At 44.1% G+C, this 25,886-nt stretch overlaps 2 protein-coding genes across 2 annotated transcripts in view; one reads left to right on the top strand and one right to left on the bottom strand.

The window, feature by feature from the left end:
- Positions 1-25,886, bottom strand: part of LOC106895182 (endogenous retrovirus group K member 18 Pol protein-like) — a 151,891-nt gene that overhangs the window by 38,726 nt on the left and 87,279 nt on the right. Inside the window, 1 exon segment of the mRNA XM_014954383.1 lies at positions 1,276-1,404. The gene's annotated coding sequence lies outside the window, so the exon portion shown is untranslated.
- The window catches only part of CDK15 (cyclin-dependent kinase 15), a 107,232-nt gene that overhangs the window by 78,389 nt on the left and 2,957 nt on the right, over positions 1-25,886 (top strand). The gene's annotated exons all lie outside the window — the stretch shown is intronic.

Genomic DNA, 25,886 nt, shown 5'->3' with positions numbered 1-25,886 from the left:
ACAGACAGTTGTTGTGTTCTTTCCATACAGCTAGAATAAACTGTTTCAAACTTACAGTAATTCTGATCTCTTTTTCGTGGGTTTTTTTTTGTCATCATGCAGCACAGTCTTCAAAATATATCCATAGCCATCACTTCCATTTGAAATAAGTAACCTGATTTTTAGAAAATACTTGCATTCTCACATTCTACACATCTAAGGAACTCCATTAAAACTGACTGATACCACCGCCATCTTACTCACCACCAACTGGATTAGTCAGCTATAGCTCAGTTCCTCCAAGAAGGGTGAAAAGCAAGAGTAAGTATCAGTTGCAAGCACTTAATTGAACCAGGAAACTACTAAGTACCTCTAATTACTGATATGTGTTTTTACCTGCAGCTATTAGTTACAGCTGCTTCTCATTCTTGTGTCCTGGAACAGCTGTGCTGCTGCCATCATTTAGGAAAAGTCCTGAAGAGGACAACTGCAGCTTGATAAACCTTCTTAAACCTTCTGTGATCTACCAAGAGTTTTTCTTGAGACCTTGCTGCAGAACATACACATCTCTGTACTAGCATCAACCTTTCACTCCATCCAGATCCTCCAAATACAAAGGGCAAGTTCTGCCTGAAGATCTCTTCTTCTGAGTGCAGTCAGATACCTATCTCAGCATTATTTCCAGAATATGGAAGTACAAGTAGTTTTAGGGCTCTGGAACAAAACCACTGCAGCCACCTAACCCAGGATGCTGATCTCATGTGAGTTCACTCTTCAAGCTCAAATTGTTCCAAGAATTGTGAAGGCTAATCTTTATGTCAGTAAGCTTTATGCTAGACCAGATACTTTTGATTTGCACCACGTGAATCAGGTATCATCTCTCCAGAGTAAATCAGGGAAAAAATATCAGCAGTTCAGCTGGGTGGCATGGGTAATCCGGATGAAAATGCACTCTTACGTACAGAGGGAGCAAACCACAAGCAGCAAAACCCACCATATCCCCACCCTCTGCCCTAGCAATGTCCTCAGACATCGTTCCCAAAGACTGAGACGTGGTTATTGTCCATGCTCACCCAGAGCCTGTTCTGTGAGCTTTACTGCCATTCTAGCACGGGCTTTGTGCCATTAGCTATCGCTAACCAGCAGCCAACAAATACAGGTCTGTTTGGGCTGATCAGCTTGAATGCATCCCATCCCCTGCCTCAAATCCCCCATTCATTAACAGTATGCAGCATCTCTCCCTTGAAGTCTTCAACCAGGTCATCAGATCTGGTCCATACAGCACCCGGCACTGACCTGAGCAGCATGATGAGATGTGGAATCCACAGGAGGCAGGAACTGCAGTATCTTACTCCTGGTCTGACACCAACTCATCAGATCACCTTGGGGATCCCAAGTCATGCCTCCTCTCCTGAGTTTTCCCAGCTGTAAGATATGGATAATAACGTCCTTTGAAGTCTATCCAGATCCTTTGATAAAGGATAAAGATTTTAAAACATTATTCTTGACTGCACACTCTCCAGGACATGGATTGCGTCTTTGGCATGGGAAATCCTCTAGCACACCACAAGTGCTAACAGTGCCCCAAAGAGAAAACAACAAAACTCTGCATCAGCTTATCATTACAGGCACTGGAAAAACACACGTTGGTTGCTGATACACTCTTGGATTTTGGCAAGCCTGTGTGTTATTTCTGAACACAATCACAAATTGCTTTGAGTTCAAAGAATTATTCAGCACTGCTCAGGGTTATCTAGGAGGCAAGCCAACCTCCGGCTGTATCACCCTGTGTCCTTGGGAATATTCCTCCGGTTTGATCTAAAGCTGAGTGGATTGTGAAGACACACAGCTGGGTTTCTGGACATCATCTAGTACTATACATGCTCCAATCAATGTATTTTACTTGCCAAGGAGAATTTTAATTTTGTTATTTAGGAGAATGAATGGATGTAATGGGTATTTACATTGGCTCCGTGCAATCATTTTTTTTATTTTCTTCCCTTCGATTAAAGATCACATAATATTTGTACTAAAGCAGCGATGACCGAAGGAGCACACACAGCTCCAACTCAGAACGGGGAGGGTCGTTCTTATGTCACTGCTGTCAACTTAGGACAAAAACTGCGATGAATAGGAAAAAATAAATAAATCTTTTGTTTTCAAAGCTAAATAGCCAAAAATGCAGCTAGAAAAGTTCCATAAAGGTTTAGCTTTCAGCAACACATAGTGGAAACAAAGCTGATTCCTCCTCTCGCTGTGCCCCCTGACCTCAGAGTTTTATATGTCACTGCCTAGAAGGCCTCTAGTCACGGCAGCCTCTGTGCATGGCTTTCCCAGGACTTTCAGGGTTTTCCTCGGGGGATGCTTGAGTGGGGGAGAAAAGGGCTTTAGCGCTAGCCTTCGATTTAAAATAGCAGGGGGAGTTTACTGATTAATATTCATGAGGAGGGAACAGTCTGCTTTTTGTTACCGCAGCCGTTTCCCATGCAAGGTGGGTTGAGAGGGAGGAATACATTAAGGAACATATCCTACTGTCAGAAGTACCACCACCTTTAGAGATACAGAGAATCAGGAGCCTAAGCAGAGCTCAGATGGTAAATATTTAACAGGGAAAGGACTTGTCTTCTCTTTCTGCCTGTATATATTAAACTCATTCTTTCATTTTAACAAGGGAACTGTGTTTCCCTGCCCTCTCTACCCCCGCTCCTGCCCCCTACTTAAATTCTGGGCCTAAATGGATAGATCACAACATGCTATAAATCCCCTCCACCACTAACACAACTGAATGTATTTCCCTGTTGGTTTTGAAAGTCACAGCTAGTCCTCCTCTGGTGGGAAATGTTACTTCTGTTCACTGGGGCACAAGGAAGAGCAGGACTGGTTCGCTTGTACTTACACCAGAAAATTTCTGGTATATATAACCCAGCTGAAATCCATGATTCTCATACCTGTCTAAAGCTGGCATATGAAAAAAGCACAAACGAGGCAACATTTTTCAAATGCAGGTGCTGATTTGGGGTGCCTCTGAGTTGTGGGCATTCAGCTCAAAATACACTGCTTCTCATGCAAAAGCACAGAGCACGGTCCTCCCTTTGACTTCCTCAGTCCTTCTGGCACCTCCATCAGCATCTGAGTTCAGGGATAGCAGAACCAGGAGCAATTTCTGAAAATGACAGTGAAGGGTCCAAAGCCTCTCCTGCGAGGATAAGCAAGGACTCCTTCATTTCTGTGCAATCACTGGGAAAATACACCAGCTCATCCAGCAAAGTCAGCTATTATTCAGTAACTCCTTAGAGATAAGAGATTGTAAGAGCTGCGGTACACCTCCATTTCCGACACCAGAAGTGGATTTGGGGAAGTGCTGATAGACCTCTTCAACAACAAATTTATGTCTATGCTCCTGACCCTATAATAACAAGATAGGAGCAAAGTAGCTGAGGGGGCATCTGAAAGAATTAGCATTTGACATCTTCTCCTGTGCTGAGTGAAACAAACTGTGCTGGCAAAACCACGTTGACTGACTGAGCACCAGAGCAGTACATGGGGACTCCCAGGACCTTGCAGATAAAATGAGCCCTGTGAGCTCATACACTTGAAAATGTTGACCCAAGCTGATCAGGAGCAGACTACAGCAGCGCACAACTGAGACCACATCTGGATGCCAAGAGAGCATCACCCTGACTGTCACCTTTTCTTCTTACCTCCACAGAACAAAAGAGCATTAGTGGATCAAAAATGGCAAGGCATATGGTCTGTGTAGGGGGCAACAAGGGCTATACTCTGAGAGCCAGGTTAGCTCTGCCACCAGCTGCTGGCAGAGCCTGGGGTCAGGCTGGGGCTGGATGAACTGTGATCCCGGATCAGCCTCACTGTTTTGACAGATGTCCTTAGACTAAGTGCAGTTAAATGGATCAATACAGCTAATTCACCTGGGTAGGGGGAGGAAGGGATAGGGGAAGGAAGGAGAGAAGAGAGAAATGACCCGTTTCACCTACAGCAGCTGTCCCTGCCCCAAAGGCCCTGCACCAGTGCAATACCCCTCTATTCCTTCAAGATCCAGTTAGAAACTTTTGCCAGTAGAAACATCCTGGGTTTGCACTTTTACATAGACAAAACCATGAGGTAGCTGTACCAACAGAAGTAGTTTTGTTCGTGTAACCTCTGTTTCCTGGGAACTGAAACATGTCACTTTGGCAAAGGACATCTACTACCATGAGAAGCTTCATTTCCACTGCTCAGGCAGCAAAGCTGCTCTGGCAGTGCAGATAAAGCAGACAATGAGGCCCAGAGTTCCTTGCCGAAACCAGAGAAGCGAGGTTAGAATTTGGTGTAAGGATGACATGAAGCCTAAGTAGACATTGAACGCAGATAAGAGTAAGTTTTATCACCACGCCAGCCAAGGCTAAGAAGAAAGGAACTTTCCAAACATGGCTGGGGAAAGGAGGGTACGGTGCCCCCTGCACCATCTCCCTGACCTTGACTCCAGTCCGCTCCCAGCCGGAGCAGAGCACGCTTTGCTGGAGCTGTTGCTTTGAAGAACTGCGCCTGACTCCGAGCTGATTGTGAATGCAGAGCATGACTCATTTTAAACAGGTAGGCCAAGAAAACCTCCATCTCTCTGCCTTTAGGGACCTGTTTCAGAATACAGAGGACTTACCTTGAAAATGTTTTCCATACTGTTTGATGTTGTGGAACCGTCAGTGGGAATACTGAGAGCATTAGATGCCTGGGTGGCTTATTGATTTGTTCTACTGTTATTAAATTGGCTAAAGTTCATTCAGAAGTTTCCCTTCCCCACACTCAAATACTTATTTCGAATGCTGCCTTGAGAGGGGCAAACGGGGGAAAAAAAAGAAGGGAACTTGAAAGTTGAAAAATTTATCTAAAGAAACCTGTGATGTGAAAATGGACTTCATAAAAAGTATATATTATTTATATCACTAACATAGTCTTCTGGGTTCAATATTTCTTGCTACTTAAATTCTGGGAAAAGGTGGGTTTGTGTATGCATGATGTTTCTAATGACCACACGCACACATACGTGTGTGTGTCTGTGTACAAGGAAGAGAGACCTGAAGAGAATAAGAATGAGTCTACTGCAGACAAGAATATTTTTTTTGTCAACCAAAGAAATAAAAGAAAACTTAGACCATTGACCTTTTTTTGTGAGTAAGAAAGTTGAGAATTACATTCTTGGTAACCTATACCCATGAAGTAATGACAGACAAATTAAATGGCTGAGGTCACACAAGACCAGTCCAGACTTTTCCCCTTCCCCCAACAGTAAGATTAGACACCCTGGGAGATTTCCGAGAAACTTTACAAATTGAAGTAGAAGCTGTGAAAACCGCCAGTGCTCAGCAGCTCAGAAAAGGACCCTGGGGTTTCACGAGGGCAGGGTATGTATGACTCAGGCCTGGCTGAAGGAGCATGGAGAAAGAAGGGGGGCAGCACCGGTGCTGTCATGTCCTGGGTACTCCCCCAGTACAGGTGGGACCTGCTGCCAAACGGGCTTGGGACGGGTTGGGGAAAACTAAAGAGGGGGGATAAGACCTGAGTATCTCCTTGGATCTAATTCCAGATTTATCCATTCTGATATGACCCAGAGATAACTCTGGGTCATAGTTATCTCTGACTAGATAACTATGACTTGTATCTGTCAGAATAGGTAGGAGACCTGAATTTGATCCCACTCTTTGCTTCTTCTGTTGCTGAAACAGAAATTAATTTCCATGTTACTAACCCTAATGATACTTAACTTTTGTTATGGTCTCGATAAGAGAGCAGGAGAGATTTTGAGATTTTTTTTTTCAAAAAAAACTTTTCTCCACCACCTCTGGTCCTTAAGAAAAACACCACAGATGTCATCTTTTACAACTATACAATTTTTCTCTGAAAAGTTGTGATAAAACAGCTTATTACCCCTCAGCACAACATTTAAAGGCACAAGTAGGTTAAAACTGATAGTTCTTCCTGATGTTTAATTTTGGACATATTTTAAGATGCATTTGTGTTTGAATGAGATCTTTTTTTAAAAATCATTAATTGAAGCTGTCTGGTTCTGTCATCCTGCCCTCCCATTCTCCACCCAATGAATCAGTAAATTGTAACAAGAGAATCTGGCTAAACAAGTTCCTAATTCAAACGCCATCTTATGGACAAAGAAGTCTTTGAAAATAGTATCCGTCATCTGGCTCCTTGCGATGGAGTGGAAAGTTGTGTTTTTACTGTTCACGGAATTCATCTCTCCCTTCAGCGCCGTCAAATGTGGAGTGCGGGGCAGTATGAGAAAGGGGAGTTCAGGGGGAGGAGAGGGAAGGGGGAGGCCTCGGTCTGAGGATCCCAGGGCCAGCAATTTCCTGCCCATTAACACAGAACTACTGATAATATTTCTCCCAAGAATAGAGTTCCAGATAAGGAGAAATTTTATACTGGTTGATTTCAGGTTGCTGACAGAGCGTCCTTTTCTAAGGTCCAGTCGTCTTCTTGCTGAAGTGCTTGACTTCAGTGCAAGCAGCTCGGGGTCTCAGAGTGTGCACAGGCCAGGCTTGCTTTGATCACAGAAATTAGATGATTGGCAGAAGAGTCTCACTTCCTAAGAGGCGCAAATTTCAACAGCAGCCTCTAAAGTTGAGCACACAACTTGTCACAGCTGTATTTGTGCGGGTGTCTCCAAGCTCCAGCTCTCCCTGCCAGCCCCGTTTGCGCTCACAGGCAGCACTGCAAAGTTCACTGTACAGTGCTACAAAACTAAATTAATTACCCTGTGTAAAGTGGATTCAGAGCCAAGCACCGTGCTATCCATGGCAATAAATTAACAAAACAAAATAATTCTGACTGTTAGTAATCTATAAAACCAATTTCAAATGTGTCCATTAATAACCTTATAAAGCAACCTTCTCTTGACGTGTGGCATTTTCAGGTTTTTTTGCTTTTCTTTTTCAGTTGTTGGAATACCTGAGAGCAACAGAGCACAAGGGAATCAGCATAAAAGCCGTTTGTTCCAAGTATAAATGCACAGGGCATTTTGTGTGAGGAGACCAGACCCTTTTCCTTTACTCTTCTGCATCTTGTAGCTTCTTTGAGGAGGCTGGTGGGAAGAGGTTAAAGGTTACCTAGAGCTGCCAGTAAGAGTGAAAAATGGTGGGTAGTGCCCCTGTTCTTGACTGCGAGTTCCTTTATTTCCTTTTGTCATGGCAATACCTTCCCAGGGAAGGCCTGAATGTTGCAAATTAGTGTTCCAACTTATCTTTCTAATTACCTCTTCAGGTGTAACAGTGAGCCAGCTGCTTGCATGAACAAAAGAAACTGCTCAGTAGTGTCTGTGTATTGGCATCGGCTGCAAACTTTTTTAAGGCTTATCAAGTACCTGGCTTGCTATTAAACAAAAACAGTAACAGGGTTTTTCCCCTTTTCCTGGGGAAGTAAAGATCTTTCCCTGACAACTTCAGCCCGATCCAAAAAATTCTGGGAAGAAATCTCATCTTATACCAACATTTCTGCAAACGACACAATTAGGAGAACGTCTGATAAAATCAAATATGTGAGCTGAGCTTGAAGAAGCAGGAATTGTGCACTGCTAAAAATGAGAGAGACAGAATTAAATCCCTGAATGCAGAGCTGGGGAAGCAGACTTCTGCTAGAGTTGTGTGAACAAGAGCTGCAGCTTTTATTTTCTGCCGCATGCTCCTTGGGCACAATGGAAAACTCCCTCTGATGGGAAAGAACGATGATTTCAGTGACCACGCATGAAAGAAGTCTCAGGAGAAACGTTCATTCCTTGTGCTTGTTCAGAACAGAAACCTTGGAAACTCGAAACAAATTCCCAGGAATGCTGTTGTCTGTCAAGTGCTCAGGCTGCCTCCAAGTACACAACTCTTCCTGGGAAAGAGGGTGCTGCCATGGAAGATTCCTTCCAGGTGAAAAAAGCTGTGGTGTTCTGCAAGAATTGTCACCAACAAAGAATTGCAGAGACTCAAAAGACAAGACAAAGAGATAATAGACCATTGTTTAGGACTTTATATGTAATCATAGACAATACAGACTGAGCAGGATACCAAACCAATCCTGACAGATGATGCTCCAGCCTCTAGCCAGGGAAGAGAGATTAGGTTAACCCAACCAAAGCTGACCTAAGCAAGCTTGTGAATCAGCCAGGCACATGAACTAAGGCTTGAGAATCTGATTCAAAGTCTATTGTGGTGGAAAAAATCTCTTACTGAGCACCATCAAAGCAGACTGAATTCTTACTAACAATATAAACACACACACAAAAATATGTACTTACATGGGATTTGTGGCCAGACAAGGTCCTTGTCAAACTATATGCAAGTATAGAGTGTGAACTGCAGCAAGGTGAAAAAGCCCAGTGCAATGGACACGGGATTTGGATTTACCTATAAATGTTGACTTATTATGCCTCAAGCTTTTTTGTGAATATGGCCATGAGAGTGTATGAGTTTTTATTTTTGACAGTGACTGGAAAATCCTGTCACTACAGAAGTGTTTTCAGACATAGAAACCCTACAATGGTATGTCAAAAAAACCCCAACCAGTTTCTAGGTAACAGAGAAATGGAAATTCTTTTTCTTTATTTTATTTATGTTCCAGTGGGTGTGTCTATGTTATTATTGTGGTCCACAGCAACAGTAAAATCTTGAAGTAAATGCAAACCCCCTGAGCATCCCCACTTAATAGGAATTGGTTTGCTTTGCAAAGTGGTTTTGGTGTCCATCAGCTCGATTCTTCCCGGAGGATGCTAAGCCAGAACTAGAACTGGTTTGGATGCAACCTAACGAGCTCCAGTCCATTATGGAGACCTGAGAGTCAGAGTCAATTTGTCGTCCTTTGGAGAGCTTCAAAACACATCTTTGGTGGCAACATTTGGTTCAAGCAACCAAACCACCTAGTCCAAAGAAAAACTCCCATACCACTAACAGGTTAGATGTAGGGGTCTCAACACCAAGTACTGATACTTGGTTCAATATACCAATCCACCCACGTTGTAGTAAATTACTTTAGACACAGCCTAACTGACTCAAAAGATGCCTACTGTTTGCTATTCCCTAATGAAGAGCTGCAGAGCTGTGATTCTAGCTCATAACAGATTATTACAGCCAAACTATAATAAATAAACCAATGTTTATGCCAAGTCACAGGGAAAAGTGTGGCAGATTAGGCATTCATTAGAGATGAATTTCCAAGCTATAGACTGAACAAAGGACAGACGTGATACTAAAGTTTTCTCTTAAACTCAGAAGGTTCTGGTCATATTATGACAACAGCTAATGCATTCTTAGTGGCTTTTCACGTTTAGCTAATCCTGAATAACGTTATTAAAATTACAGTTTCCCTGTGTATTTTCTGTTTGATTGATAGTTGAACATTATCATCTCGCCACAGAATAAGAAGGAAAAGGTGAAATTCAAAGTGTTTTTAAAAGTTGATTTCAGTATCACCCACGGAGAGCTCTTTGATGGGTGCTGGTGTTGTAGCATCAGAAGTAATTCAGTCACCCGATTAGTTCATTCAAGTCCACACTCAGACAAAGCGGTTGTTTTTCCTCTCTCTCACACCTTAGACTTAAAAAAATCACTTGTCAATGTCAGGCTTTATAGATAAAAGGTAAAACCTCCTGCACCAGAGGCAGAACTGTTCTCCTAGAAGGCAGAGAACTTTTTTCCAACTATTATTACATATATGGGATAATAAAGACATCCTGGAAAATTCAGATAGCTTCAGGTATCAGGAACACTTAATAAAAAATACTGCAAATATTTCTATATGTAGCTTTTCATCATACACTATTTTGTGTGTTTGTACAGTTCAAGAATATACGTTCACATCATGTGAACAGAGCTGATGCCCACACTGAGAATTTTCTTTCCTTTTTTGCATGTAGGATTATTCCACTTGCTAAAAGCTAAATTCTACTGAAGATTACCTACATTTACTGCATTATTATACAGCATCTTCCCTAGAACTTAGGTTCTAAGAAGGCTCTTAGAAGGCTGGGACATTGCATACTATAGGCAGAGATATGTACAGGTTTACATTATAAATTTCAGCAGCTTAATTTCAGTGACAGGCAGCAACAGAATGGCAGCCAGGTAAGAGTCCTGGTAAAAGCACGTTACTTGAAGGATAAAAAAATAATCCTCCTTTTTCTTTCAGTTTCAGAGAGCAGGGGACACAATCCTATTAAGCTACATACAGTTACTTAATTTACGTGAGACTGTATGTCTTGACACGTAAGAGCCTCCCTCTCTTTGGTGCAGAACAGCTGTACATCCAGCTGATTTCAACAAGCACAGCAGGGGCTTTGCATGCCGTGGGCTCAACCAATGACCAGCAAGACTATGTGAAAATGGACTTCTGGAGACCATAATGTAACTTTTAAACCAGAGGCTGCCCTCCCCACAAAATGTAGTTAAGGCAGGTGAATTTTTAATACCAATTTTACACAAAGATAAGAGAGGAATTCAGATCTTGCCTTGTTCCAGTTCCATATGCTTCTATAAGAGGGCAAGGATCTGGCTAAGCACTTTGATTTTCTGATTGGAAGGCAATCTCCAGTGAACTGCTCTTCCATCTCTTCCTACCCGGAGTTACCTCCACCCTGCTTACAGAGAGGAAAAGCTGAGAAACAAAAGGCCCTCTTTCCATTGCCTTAATGCAATTCCTAAGCAGCAGGTTCATGATCCAAGATGAGCCATCTGCCAGGGAAGAAAGACAGAGGGTGAGCAAACAAGGCAGGTACAGAATAAGGCCAGCCAAAACTCCACCAGAAAGTCATGTTTACACCTGAACACAGCTGTACAGAGAGAGGAAGCAGGGAAAGCACGGAATCCTCTTCCAGCCCTGTCATTAATTAAGTCTTGAAATATGATTTTTGCGTGTCTTTGAGAGATTAAGGCGCTGTGTGCCTTTGTGCCACATTGCCCACAGCCGTGGGAGGGGTCCAGGTCAGAAGCCCCTTTTGCAGCACCCTGGTGGGGTGGGGGGAGCCAGGGCACCCCAGGTCTCCCCACTCACCTCTGGGCAGCAGCCACAAAGCCAGGCCCTCCCCTTTGGGATGGCAGACCCATAGGTGTTCACTCAAGTTACTGTGTTTATTCAAAGCCCCAGCTGCAATCTGTATTTCTCATGTGGGAGAGCAGTGACTTCCACAGCCATTTAAAACAGGAAATTCTTCTTTGGCATATTTCCTGGTTGTTTTTTTAAATTTTGGTGGATTTATATGCCGCCACTTATCTAAGGGGACACGAACAGCCCTGGGAAGGTGTTCTCCTCCTCTAGTCCTAGCAGCTAGGGCTCTGGGGAGCCCAGAGTGATGCCCTGTCTCCAGGCAGTGCGGGGCTGCAGGCTGCCTACAGAGGGAGAGTGAACGGGAAATATTGATTATTATTTTTGTTTTATTTTCTTTTGTTCAATTTTCAGTTTCAGCAGCTGCTCCATAGCTCAACCAGATCTCCTTCAGTGCCTTCAGACTGAGTGGCCACAAACCCTACCCTGGAGCCCAGGACAGGCGACTGCTTTTTTTTCCATACACTTCTTGTTTGGGGAAGTTCGAGAGGACAGTTGGCCTGATCCAGTCTCCTGGCTACTCAGTAATATTCAGTAAGAGAATTCAGGTAGTCCCAGATATCATGAACGCAAATAAATGAAACTGCTACACATAGATTTGCCACTAAGCAAACACAATGACTTAAGAGGAGATTATAAACCGGGAAAGAAGAGAATGTGGCATGTAAAAAGTACTTCAAACGTTGATCCTGTGGAGAACTTTACACTAATTACTTTTGAGAAATGCTGAGAATGAAAGGCTGCATCAATATGCTAACATTACTCACAGCAAAGTGTGGTTTTAGACTGCCACACCATTCATCTTCTGCCTGATCTCTCTGCATCTTGCAGACATCCAGCAGACAGATTAGAGCAAGGCTAACACGTCTGGGTTTAATTGGACATGCCCTCTTCTGCCCACAGATTTTGTCTGGAAGGAACGGAGAATCTGAGGACTTTCTTTACCTTTATGCAGGATTTCTGGGAGTCCAATGGCCCAGCTGGAAGTACTATGCGGGAGCAACCCCAGGTTACTCAGTGTCCAGAAACACCAGACATTTCTACAGCATCTGCACAGATCAGCTGCAGAGAGCCTGCAAGTGAGTCCAACACTTCCCGGAAGTGTCAGAGGGGCTTGTGGTGCATGTTGGAATCAGCTGTGAAGCCAGGGCAGAGTAAATTCAACATTTCCCAAAGCACTGGATTTGTGGTGCATGTGCAGACCATCTGTGCAACGCACACATGATCTTCTGGCACCACCTTATTATGTTTATTCTCAACAATGTCTTTACCAGCGTTCTGTGGAAAGAAGTATGGCAGCTCTAGACCAGAAAAGAAGCCCAAGGAAAAAAGGTCTGATATGAAACCTGACAACCATTTCTGCTCTAATTAGGAATAAATTTCTGAACTTGCCTCCTAAGAGCTACAATGCTAGTGTACATGGACCCATCCCATGCTGGCACCATCCAAGCAAACTGTTAGTATGAAGGCTGCAAAAAATATCCTTCTGGGAATCTATTTGGGAGGGGTAGGGGATGTTCAGCTGCTGGATATGAACAGAAAGAAAAGGTTACTAAGTTTTACTTTTGTTAGAAAGTAAAATGCAGCAGAAACTGATTTTTGGTGGACATCGGGGTGAACAGGAAGATGCAACTAAACCTTTATAGCCTCCTTCTTGCTTCTGAAATAACTAAAAAAAAAAAAAAACTAGAGCAAGAAGAAACTGCAGTACTTTTAATCATCACCAGCAGGTCTTTAACCTCACAGGAAACAGAAAAGGAAGGACAGATTGTAAAATATCCAGGCAGACTAAAGGTCATTCTTCTTTCCCTTGGGATGAAACATTGCATCTCGCCTTAAGGACAAATATGCATCTACTATATACATGCTGTCACACAGAACATCCACATCTCTTCACTGTCACTCGATAGTGGCACACCAAGTTTACATTTGGAAACAGAGATAGGCACGGCAGCGGTGAGCAAGCAAGCAACACGATAGACAATGAAAAAACCCAAGACACTTCCCCAGAGTGACAGAACGATTGAGCCAAGCCAGACATATTTAGTGGCTCTGCAGTTAAAATTATGTACGTTACATCAAAAGGTTATTCTTGTGGAGCCTGAGTCGGGAGGTAGGAATTTGGTCTGATGAAGCAGCCCAGAGCAGAATTTGCTTCCTAGAGCTCATTCGCTCTTCCCTTCATAGATTTTGGGCAGCTCATAAAGCCTGCAGGACACATAACAACAGCAGAGAGCTCACCAGACTGGCTGGGATGGTCACAGAAGGCTGAGGGGCAACCAAACACGTGCCACCCCTGCCACACCTTTTCACCAGGGTAAAACACCTTGGCTGAAGGACAGCTGGACACTTTCCTGCCTGAACACATTCCTTCATGCACAGACAATTTCTTTAGGTTCTTGCAGTCAGTTTCTCCATTTTCCAGCACCTATCCTAAGCCCTGCCAGGGGACACTGGCTGACAGTATGGCTGCAGAGCTACCAATGTTGATAATTTCCACATCAAGATGGGACCTTTCTTCTCTTGAAAGCCGGGGGACCAACAAGGGGTGAGAGGTACTCAGAGCTGAGTGCTCATTCCCTCAGGGCTCCATTGAAGAAGGGACCACTTCAACTGACCACTCTATACAGGGATTTTGGGATCTGCCCTTCCCGGGCCACTGGGTCATCCAGGGAACCAGGAGGGTTCCCACTATTCATAGCTAGGAGCACAGAAGAGGGAGATTTTCATCTCCAGCTCTTTGTGCCTCCAGAAGAAGGGTGGAGATGGGCCTTCCAGCAACACACCACTACTACTAATGAGAAGGCAGAGGGGGAGCTGTGGGCAGAAAGGAGGAGGTTGAACACGTGGATGGTTCTTGCTGCAGTGCTTCAGGACCTGCTGCTTACTCTTACATGCTGGTAATCTCCTTAAGCAGCAGGAAAAGAGAATACTCTGTAAAGCTTCTCTTAAATGGGACATTATCAACAAACACTCTTTGATAATAACATTTAAATGCAAATGATAAGAAATGATGATTGAAACCATTAAGCGATCAAAACCAGTCAAGGGTGTTGTGCTCCCTGTTGCAGGGCCAACTTTCACACCCTCCATGGCAAGTGCTGCAGAGAGGCATGAGGGTAAGTGGGCAGAGGCAAGTCACACCACACTTAAACGTGGAGATATGATGAAACTCTGGGTCCCCAAGCCTGCCTAAAAAAATACTTGAAATCCTTGAGCCTAACCACCTGACATATCAACATTTCAAAATACAAATTGCCAGTAACGCCCTTGTCCGAGGCTGGAATCTGCATGGTCTTTGCTGCTGCCAGGGACAAAGTGCCAGGACTCACCTGCACACTGCAAGAGAAGGCAACCACCTAGGAAAGATGCTGCCAAAGGCTAACCTGAGCAGCTGGCATAGGGACAAATATCTTGTCTGGGGGTAAATATCCCGTACAGAGATGCTGCTCTCTCCACCAGCGCATACCCCACTGTGCAGCTGCAGTCCTTCCCATGAAAGGCATCCACCATCAGGGCAGCTGTGTCAGGGAGTTTGGAGACAGCTGTTCAGGTGAGCCCTAACATCTAGGGCAAAATCCATTCAACACCTCATTGTCACAGAGTGGAGAAGGCAGCTCCCTCCTCTTGAAGTTCCTCTCCTGCAGCTTATGTAGATTCCTTTTCTACTGGCTGAGAGCGCTGAATCGCTCGCTGAGGACTTTCAGGGAGGCAGAGCCTGTTTGGCCGGGATGGGAGGACAGGGCCAGGAGAGGTGATGGAGGCAGCAGGGCTGCCATTCTAGCAGGACTGAGGCGCTGGGGTAGTTCGAAGCACCCTGCCCTGCTGCACCCTCCCTGGGAGCCACAGGCTCAGGGGCTATGGGGACAACGGTGCCACCAGCAGCCAGTGACTATTGCTTTTGGAAGCTGGTGCCATTGTCCCAGAGGAAGCCTTTGGCAAAGACTGGCACCGAAGTTGTTAACTCTCCCTCAGGGGAACAAGCTACGGATTTCACATCTTGAGAAGGCCAGGCTTTCAGCAGCCACACTGCAGAGGGTGGGGGACACAAATCCCTTTAGAGACAGCCTGAATTGCAGCAGCACTGAACAGCTTGAGCTGCAGAGGGGCCAGAGGAATCTCTCACTGCTCCACACCCTGTAAATCCTTTGCTAATTGCTTTATTGCCATTATTTGTGAAGATAAAGGAAAAGGATTAATTAACTAAGAGAGAAGAGCACACATCTCCCTGGATGGGCTTCATTAATTGATATGGGAGGGAGAAAAATCAATTAACAAATTCCTTTGCCTTCCTGATCAGTCTGGAAACAGAGCTGTGGTACTTTTTGGGGAGGATTGTGAATGGCAAAAACTAGCCCACTCCCCCAGCCAGCTGCAATTCATTCATTCAGCAGTCTACAGTTTACATCACTTAACGTTGGTGGTGTTACGGCTGTGCTTTGCAGATATTTTGCAATTCTATGAAAACAGGCAGAAACATAACAACATCAGTGAGGTGAAGCTTCTGGGCACCAGCTCTCTTTAATTTTGATGTTTCAGTCTTAGCAGAAAGCTACTTGATTATGGCACAAAAAAATATAGCTCTAAAGATAATTATAGCATGGACACTGGCGTCCCCTGACATTTTAAGATGGCACAGGATTTTCTGCAATGTATGAGAAGGAGCAAAAGAAGCAGAATGGACAATAATACCACATATTGAATGTATTCGTATCATTCTTCTGTCTTGAACCTTTATACAAATTCGGAGCTAGACCCAGACACAGGAATCTACCCAAGATTCCTTTCGTGTGGCATATTAGTTGAAGGAAATGAATGGTCCCCAGGGATAAGGCCTCAGAGGAAAGGAAGTATTTGATGAATGAGGTTAGAAAGGTCTCGGTGTAGCTGTGTCATGCCTCGGTAAGGGCTTCTCTAGACAAGAATGATAGTGGTTTCCATTGCCTACACAAACAAGGGAGGATATTCAGCATCTGTGTTGCAATGTATAAAAAACAAACGACAACAACCATCAAAAACCCAACTCACCCTACTTCTACAGTTTCACCTAAAGCATTTGGAGTAAACCAGATGTAATATATTCGATTGTTTAAGCACTATAAATCATTACTTTGTGTTAAAAACACAGATGGGGGAGAGTTGTAGTTATCAACTGGGAATTACACAATTTGAATCTGATGTCTTGGGCAGTGATTCTTAAGTTTCACTGTCACTGTCTCCGAGGGATGAAATTAGCGAATAAAGGAGAAAAAGAGAGCACAGGCACTGAAACAGAGAGAAAAAAACTGCAAAAGAGGGACAGAGCAAGCTAATAAATAAAACAAGAGCCTGAAGGGAAGAGCTGCTTTGTCAGAATATAAATATTTCCCTTCCCCTTTTATCTTTAATGTGGTGCGAGGAGCTTATTAAGGGGAAGTGCAGCTCTGTCCCTGGAGTCCATCCACATAACCATGTAGGGAGCTCGGTCCAACACAACCAGCGGAGCCACTCACACATAAACTCTTCTCTGCTGGAAACAAATGTAATGTACCAAGTAATAAAAGGGAAAGCGGGAACCCACGGTGGTCATTACAACTCTTATCTTGCTGGCCCTGGTGCTGCTTTACATTAATGGACGGCAGCGCTGCCAGGGGCCCCGGCCGGGGAGCTCTGCTCTCCTCGGGTCTCAGCTGCAGCCCGGCCTGAACAGAACCCGTCCTCCTGGTGCTGCAACAGCTCTTTTGCAGGGAGAACCAAGGTGGCAGTTTATAACGATGCCAAATTTGGGGTTTGGGTGAATAAAAAGAGGGAGTGTGTGAAAGCAAGTGTCAAGAGGAAAATGCAGCCCTGTAAAGGGACCCCAGTGTGCACTAAGCACTGAGGAAGAAGCCCTTCCTTTTAACAATGGCTCGGCACAGCCATCCCCGATGGCCAGGCTGGGCTCTGCCTTCCCCCGCGGCCACCCTGAGCCCCGTGTCATGAGAGGACAGTGAAGCACGACGCAAAATTTTGTATTAATGGCTCCTCTCTCTCAGAGATCTGGTTTCCAGTAATGACTTGGTTTCCCTTCCCAGTGCTGGCACCAGCACCTCTTTGCCGGCCCTTCAAGATGTTCCACCATATGGCTGCACAAAGCTGCACCATCAGTCAAAGCCTCCAAGTCAGGAAGGGGGACAGTTTCAAATTGCTGCCAGCAGATCCTTTCCCACTCTTTCCCTTGCCTGAGCTGTCACAGATACAGGTGTCAACCTGGCTCCTTTACTGCCTCGCTCTTTTCATCTACCCTTAAAATAAATAAAACAAAAAAAAAAAAAAAAAAAAAAAAAAAAAAAAAAAGAAAAAGAAAAAAAGAAGAGAGTGCAAAAAAGAAGAGCTTTGCATTTCCTCTACTCAGGCCTTAAATTGGAAAAATGAAGGGAATTCATTGTTGGTGCTTGCTGATCCCTCCACCCCTACTGTTGCACCACTGTGGCCCTTTGAGCATGACAAAATGAGCTCCCCGGGCTTGATTATGCAAGCCACTAATTCCTCCCCCAGTCAAGGGGGTGCCTGGGCTCGGCAGCTATACAATTTGGGTTTACCCGGCTTTTGTTTTTGCTTCTGTTTATAGAGATAAACACTTGGCATTTTTGCATTAAAAATGGACCTGATTTTTCTTTTAACCATATGCTCATGAATAGGAAGAGACAGTCACATAGAGGTTTTTTTCAAGTATTTTTCAGAAAAAAAAAATGCTGGGCTAATGTACCTCTTGGGTTTTTCCCCCATGATGCTTCCACATGAGCTCCTATCCCAGTTGTCATTTTTTCATCATGTTTGAGAAAGAGATAACTTCAAATACCACCAGTAAATTACATTTTCTTGGAAAAGCCTTCAACAAACAATTCTTTTCAAAAGTGATTTTGATAAAAAATGTAGGGAAAAATATGTAACTTCAAATCTATACTTTTAAAGATGGACAAAAGCAATAACAAAGTTTTATACAACCCCCATGCCAGTTCTCGGATTTTTTTAGCTGGCCCTGTTAGCAAACAAGCCTTCAGACCCTAGGGAATTCATCTAACAAAATACCACTTGTGCTGGTTCTCGGCTGCCTGGCTTCAGTTGCAGATTGCAAGCAGCTCCCTGGGGTGGATTATCGCCTCTGAAGAAGTTCAGAAGCAGCCTGGGTCTCCTCCCCACCCATGGCCCTGGTGGCGGGCACCCAGAATCTGAGAGCATCTTAAAGGGAGACTCAGTCTTACTTTAAAAATACAAACAAACAAAAAAGCCCCAAGCAGCTTTAAGATATGCTTTTGAAACAAATCTAAATTTTAGATCTCCGATGTTACAAGCACAGCTGTCTTAGAAATACTTGGAAAACAGAGCCTTTCTCTGTAAAACTGTTGAGCAAATTTGGAAGCTGGTGAGTAGCCATTACTCAGCTGCTCAGGTTGCTTCAGAGAGCCCAAACTCACCATATCTGTGTAATATCTAGGGACCAACGCCTATAGACTTTACTCACAAAGAGCTGACCCTTGTGGTCAGGGAGTGCGTTGAGTCACAGACGCAGATGAAAATCAGATGGCTGCAGCAGCTTCCACCCCCTTGCCCTGCCCTGCTGCTCTCCTGCAAGCAGCTGCCCCTCACGCAGGGATCTCTGTCTGGGCCGAAAGTAACGTTGCTCCAAGAATTGCCTCAGTTCACAGCCCAGAAGGGGTAAGCAAGACAGTGACAGATTTGAACTGCTCTAACACAGTGGGCCACCAGTTGTGGCAGTCCTAGAATGGCTTTGATGCCCTGGAGGAAGTGATCCCTGGCACAGGGCAGGGGGATTGGCTGGGGACAGTCACCACTTCAGCTGCCCCAGTCTCCACAGGCTTTCATGAGTCAACACTCTGTTCTACCACAATGAGAATTTGCATGAATAAGATCTCACTGGGCAGAAAATGCTTCTACTGTTATGTCTAGGAAAGCACCAAGGATCACACTACACTTAGATAATAATAATGATAACAACACATTTCAGAGGCCTATTGCCTCCTTAACCAGGGGCCACTGGCATGATGCCCATTTCACCCAGAGATGGGGCTCTCATTCAAATTCAGGTAAAACCAATTTAAAGCGCCTTGCAAATGCCTGCAGATCACCGACCTTAACAAAATGCTACCAACATCCATACACAGTTTCCAGGATTAGCGCTCCTCCACCATCGCCAGTGCACCATGTGGGGCACCTTCTAAGATGCTACTGGAGGACTCGTTTACTTTGCCCAGAATGTAATTGTTTTAATATTAGATCTCATTTTCCTACGTTATCCCCCACCACCCACAACAGCCTTTACGAAAATTAACTAGGAGGAGTTTGGCAAAGACAGCAGCATTAACGTCTTTACTTCTGCAGTTGCACTTTAATAGCTATCAGCAGCTGCAATTTCAGCTTTCACACCCCAGGCAAAACCCTGCACCTCCAGCAGCACGGGGCTGGGAAGCGGGGTCAAACAGAGGAATGCCACCTATTGCGTTCCCAGCATCACTTCCTACACCGCAGGTCTGGCCGTGACGCTCGCTTCTTGCCACACCGGCGGGACCAGCCCCTGCCCGACTGGCCCAACTTCCCCCCAGCGGGGTCTGGAGCGGCACTGCGGGGCAGGCACACGCCACCACTGAGCCGAGCCCGGCGCACGCCTGCTCCCTCGCAGCAGAAACAACGCAGTAACCTGCCAACATTTATGATTTCCCTCAAAATCGGGTTTGTTTTTTTTTTTTTTCCCCCCTAGGAGTAACTGCTGCTCCAGGCAAAACCCTCAAACCTGTTCGTAAACAATCTTGAGTAGCACAAGCTTTGAACACTTCAGAGTCCTACAGTATTTATGTTTTCAGATAATTTTTTTTTCTTTATAATTGTAAAACACTGTTGCTATTTAAAATGGCTAGTGGATATTCCATTATGTTGTAGTATGGATCCCTACCTGCTGAAAAATGCAGCATAAATATGAGCAAGCTCATCATTAAACCCACAGCTTCACTGTACATGCGTAGCAGCTGAACAAAACATGGCTTTATGGCTACCTCTCAGGTCAATAAGTTATAATCATCAAAAGAAAATCACCTCAACCCAACAACATGGTTCAACAAAAGCCCCACAGCAAATCACGTCCAGTTGCACTTGTGTGAGCAAAGCAAACAAGAAACAGAGAGTTAAAATTTGAGTTGGGTGCTGTACGTTTCCCCTTAAGGTGCTGAGAGTTTTCAGTTCTCTCTAAACCCAAGGGGATGAGCAAGTAGGAGCAACCAGAGCAGGACATGCTATTTTTAGAAGTCAGGAGTGAAACAATCTACCATATGAAGCACACAAGAATTTGGCAGCAAATTAGGATTCGAGAGCCTTGAGTACCTTCCTCAGACTGAGCCTGTGCATTACAAAAGATCGTAACCATGTCTTAAGTCACAAACATTTCCTTCAGCATTTTAAATCCTTTAAAAAACCAAACCAAAAAAACCAAATAACTGAACAAAAAACCCCCAAGGATTGAGAAAAAAATATCAAATACAAATAGACACACATTCACAAAAATAAGCTGAATCTCCATTGTTCTGAGGTCTAGCAAAGAAAAGAAATTGTAATTGTGGTCCAGGCAAGCACAGAGGCTGCAAACACCATGCGGCGTTAGACTGAATTCAGAGCAGAATTACAGACGTTACTTTGAATTTCCCAGCTTTGGTAGGTGCAAACCAGACATATGATGTTATTTCTTTTTAGCCCATATGAGAAAATGTTACATGCAGCGGAAATCTATTTCAGACAGCAGTGTTTCTTTAGCAGAATGGGATTTCTCTGATGCTTTGCTTTGCTCCATATGCTTCTAATTATTGCTCAATTCAAACAGCTATTTCTGCATTGACTTGCAGGAATCTCAGAAGGCACCTTCTACGTAGGCAAGAAGCATAGCCCATAAATAATTTCAAAAAGTATTAAAGAGGGGAAGCTTCATAGCTTTTCATTCCAATCTGACTATGTGGTATTTAAATAAACCTCTGTGGCTTTCCAGTAACATAGTAGGAACTCCCAGGTGGCAGGGCTGGGGGAAGAGAGGGAGGAGAGCACTAAACATACTAATGAACATGTAATTAAGAAAATGGGCCCTCATTCCCTTCAGAGACTCCATGAGGAGGGAGCTTATTTGAAGTGCTGCTTTCTGGTTCCCCTCCCTCCACAGAAGGAAATCAGTTTAATATCTCCAGCGCCATTCCGAGCACCATTGGTCCCAGCTCCAAGAGACTCCACTCAATTCAGACTGACACTGAGGCAGAAATCACAGTTTTGAAATGACTGGTTAGAAAAAGGTAAAGGAGAGCACGTGATGCTGTCCCACAAACCTCAAGGCCCCAGTTTTTCAGGAGAGCTGTCTGTAGGCACTGGTGTTAGCCCTCTGTCCCTTTTCCTTAACAGACTGCTTCATTGAAATGTACTTTGGGTCACCACTGCCTGGGGGCTCTCCTGGAAAGGGAAATTCTCTGTACAGTGGCATCGCCCATCCCCAGGGCTCGCAGGGACACAGCAGGCAGCAGCCCTGCACAGCAAACTTTCATGTGGCCTCGAAGCAAGGAACCACCTTGGCAACTGGGTCTCCAGGGCATGATTGGGACCAAAGGAAGAAACAATTCTGTTCAAGAGTTTAATTGGCGTTGTGGAGGACAAGGGTTAATTTGTGTAAGCCCATCAGGAAGAGAGAAAATAAAAGTAATTAAAATGTTTGTTTCTCTTTCCAATCCAATTTTGGAAGTGGAGTCGGTTAAGGAAATTTCACCCTAAATATAGGATGGTAGCAGTGATTGGTAATTTAAGCGTTCATGGGAGGAGGAGAGAGGATTTTGTAAACAGAGGCTTAGGAATTCCTTAGCCTCTTTAGACATCTGGCAAATTCTGTATTGAATAACAGCTCTTCTTCCCTTGTTTTCTAAGCTTTGGAAACAACATATTTCTGGAGGCTGCACTCATCTTTAGTGAATCTTAATCAAGCAAAGATAAACCATTTGTTTGAACATCAGGCAGTGGCTTCCTGCCAATATGATTGTTAGATGGCAGAATCATGTCCCAAGAGAGATGGCAGTAGTCCCGTTATTCAAGGCATTTAAAATTAGACTAATTATACCACTAGGATATATAATAGCAGGGGCTAAACAATATAATGGGTCTTTCCCATCTCTTATTTTGGGCTAAATCTGGTTCTTCTTCCTACATAAACAGAGTTTGAGGCTTTGATGAGTATCCTGCTCTGTTTCCATTGAAACAAGTGAAACCTTACCCATTAACACAAACAGGACAAGTGCAAGCCTCCAGTCTGTGCATTAAAGAGGATTTAAGATACAACCTCAAATAGATGAGTCCACAGAAAGACAAAATAAAAATGAGGTTGAGCATAAATGACAAAAGAGAGCACAATGCATTTAACCATTGCATCCCTCACAATCAAAGGGTATCAACAGGAGAATGATCAGAGCAGTCACTAGACCAGAGCAACGAACCCTGCTGCTGGAAGCAAAACATAATTCAGGGTTCACAAATATTGTGGCACCATCTGCAATGAGATTGGAAATTGATGCACAAACTTGAGAAACTTGCCTGGTTTTCATTAAATTGTTACATACCTCAGTCAGCCTTACGTTCCTAGAGCTGCATCTCCCAGATAAGGGATGGAAGTCACCTTAATAGCAGCTATGCAAATGGGACAGCTATATAGAATTGGCTGGCTGAAGGAAGGAGAAATAGTTTTCTCCAGCTTTTCTGCAGACAGTTGAGCTTTTAATTGTGCAGCTGAGGAAGGAGCTAGAGATCAGGTGTTAGCATTTGTCTTTGGGCTCAGAAACTGAAGGGGGATTTACAGAAGAAGGAATCACACAGAAGTAAGAAAATCACTGGGTTTTGGAGGAAAAGGAATGTCTGACAGTCCAGACTAGGTCAAGGATCCATGGTGTGGAAGAGAGGTCTGGAGACACATGATTCTGGGAAAGGGAACTTTAACCACAAAGACAGTAGCCAAAATCCTGAAAACATTCCACACTGGTGAGAGCAAGCAGGGAAGGGTATATTTTTTTTTGTTTGGATGTGTAAAACTTTTAAGTTTATAAGCAAGCAGTACCTCTGGTAGAGACCTGTGAGTCATTTTCACAGGCCCTGGGAGAAGCTCAGGACAAGATGAAGCACCCATAAGGCTGGGACTCGTGCAGCATCCAAGAGAAGGTGGCTGGCCCAGGGAGCCTGGAGCACCTCCATCCCAAGTGGTTTTGCTCACAGTGCTGATATGCCACATATCCCAGTGCATATGGAATTGGCCCAAATCAGCTACAGCACTGTGCCAGGACAGAAGCACCTTTTAAGATTTAAAGGACCAGAAAGTAAGTTTGCAAGTGCCTATGCTACATCCAGATTCTCAGACCAGGATCTTCCCCTCTGATGGAAAGAGGACAGCAGACATAAATGTCACCTTTTTCTGCTGTCTCTGGAGGCTTCTCTTCTTCATACTGCAATATTACTGCACTCAGACAGAATGATGACAGGACCTGGCTGATAATACTGCTGCCAGCAGAGGATTTGTCTTGTTAAAAAAGCATCTAGCTTAAGAGAGTGAAACAGAGAGGAATTGCCTGCATCTTATACCCAAGGGCCTCTACAACCCTAAAATTGTGAGAAAGCAGATTCAAATCACTTTAAAGAAACAGGGGAATTCAGAGTGTCATGTAAGGGTTAAAATGTAACTGATGTCCTCACTGAACTGCTGAGTGGGGATGAGCAGATCAACTTCAGGTTTTGTTTTCTTATTCATGGATCTGGGAGATGAAAGCAATCATCAGCCTGATAGCCCATCTTTGTGAATGTTTCCTAATGTTTTCTCCAATTTGATCATAAATGTGGAAGGCAGTGGAGCTTCCCTGTATCCTTTGGGATACTGCTTCATAAGCTAATAATTATCTTACAAATCCATGATGCAACCAGCTTTTTACCTCTCTCACTGTGGGAAACCACATCCCCTCCAGCAGTATCCCCTTCCTTTTGTCACCTGTGCCCTCTCCATATGCTCTTTTCAATCAGTTTCTTATGTCTTCAATCTAATTTCAAATTAAGGCTCCGTGGTGGGGGGCAGGGGCTTGCCTTTCCCACTCCCTGCCTGTGAAATACCAGGCTCTCCTGCCTCATTACAGAAAGGCTAGAGTTCTTTGGTGAGCTCAGACAAGATGCAGTTTAGAGTAATCTATCAGACTGATAGAAATGCAAGCAGATATAATCCTGCAAACTTATTTTATTTCTAATTATGCAAATCATTATGTAAAATAGGCAAATGCATCATTTCCCCCCAGGTTCCTGGCATTTCCCCACTAAGCTTTAGGGAGTGCAAATTTTGACATTCTTAGCTCAATAGCCTGCCTGATCATGTAAGACTCTATGCAAGTATGCTTCAAAAAGTTGAGGTTCAAAGCGTCATGGAAGTTATTTACTAAAGGTAACTGGGACATGTCTCACAGTACAGGCGGTTGCACGGCGGGTGTTGGCGGTGCCAGTTATCAGGACAGCCGGTGAGGCCCAGCAAGTTTCTATGAGCTGCTAGAAGGAGAAGGGGAAAGCAATGGCCTTTGTTCTTCTGGGGGCAAGGAGGAGGACTGGAAATCTCCTAACAGGTAATCTGAAAATGTTCACCCTCCGGCACCTAAAATAAGTGGTGGGGTGGGGAGGGGGTGTTTTGTTTTGATTTCCCTCCCCTCATGGGAAGAGTTCTCTATCAGATGGGATAGGAAACAAGGAAAATTACACTGGCACTGTTTAAGGAGGCTTTAAAACAGCAGGAAAAGACATCATGTAGGGATGCTGCTTCTCATTCTGACTTTGTTTGGAAGTTGAACTGGATTTATTTTTAAATGTGCAAAAAGACAGATAATTGTTTGCTCCTAACAATTCCTCCTTATGCGCGGTAGTCTAGTCAGACAGCTCCAAAGTTGGTACCAATATCTGAGACTGTAAATTTATTTTGGTGTCTTGGACTTGCCAGGACTTTGCTTGTGAACATTTATTGCTGACAGACCATGTGGCATACTCAGAACACTGGCTGCTAGGAGAGTTTTGGAGAAAACCTTTTGAACTGCTATGTGGTAGCAACAGACAATTTCTCAGATGCTGCAAAGTCCTGTGCAGCACATTTGTTCTGGGTGGCTGCTATAACCTGGCTAACGGTAGCTGCCTGTGCTTATGTGCTGATGAGAATCCCTCCTGTTGTGAGGAAATTTAAGTAATTTTGCAGGCTAACACTTGTGAATTTAGATTGAGGTAGGAACAGAAGACAAGCTTAAGTTTGCTGCCTTTGGAAACATGGCTGATGCTACTTAGAGAGGTTCTGGATACTTTGGGTAACCTGAGTTCCAAAATCCTGGATTTTGCTGTTGCTTTTCTCTGTCTTTCTGTCTGTCTTTCTTTATTTCTTTCTGTCTTTCTTTCTTGTTTGTATTGTCCCCTGAAAGCTGTAAGGATGTCCTAGGCTGACTTGGCAGCCCAGGATTTTCTTAGGCCACAATATGCCACGTTGAGACTGCCATTGCCTCTCTCAGTGACTGTGTCCTGTTTCCCAGTGGGTCTAAACACACCCAAGAGACTTTCTTCCTTCATCTTAGTAAATCCTGTTGCACTTTCCAGCCACCTGGTATGGCCTACAGCATCATTCCATGTGATAAGTGTACTCTCTTCTTACCTCCCTAAGAAATAATCCAGGATACAGCTTTCCTTCCTTATTCCTTTTGCCTACTCTTCAACTCTTTTTTTTTTTTGGTGGGGTTTTTTTTTTTTTTTTTTTTTTCTCTTTTTGTTCCTTATTTTAA

The sequence above is a fragment of the Calidris pugnax genome, unplaced genomic scaffold, assembly GCF_001431845.1.
Source record: "Calidris pugnax isolate Ruff unplaced genomic scaffold, ASM143184v1 scaffold103, whole genome shotgun sequence".
Lineage (NCBI taxonomy): Eukaryota > Metazoa > Chordata > Aves > Charadriiformes > Scolopacidae > Calidris > Calidris pugnax.
This window is presented reverse-complemented; position numbering and strand designations above follow the sequence as displayed.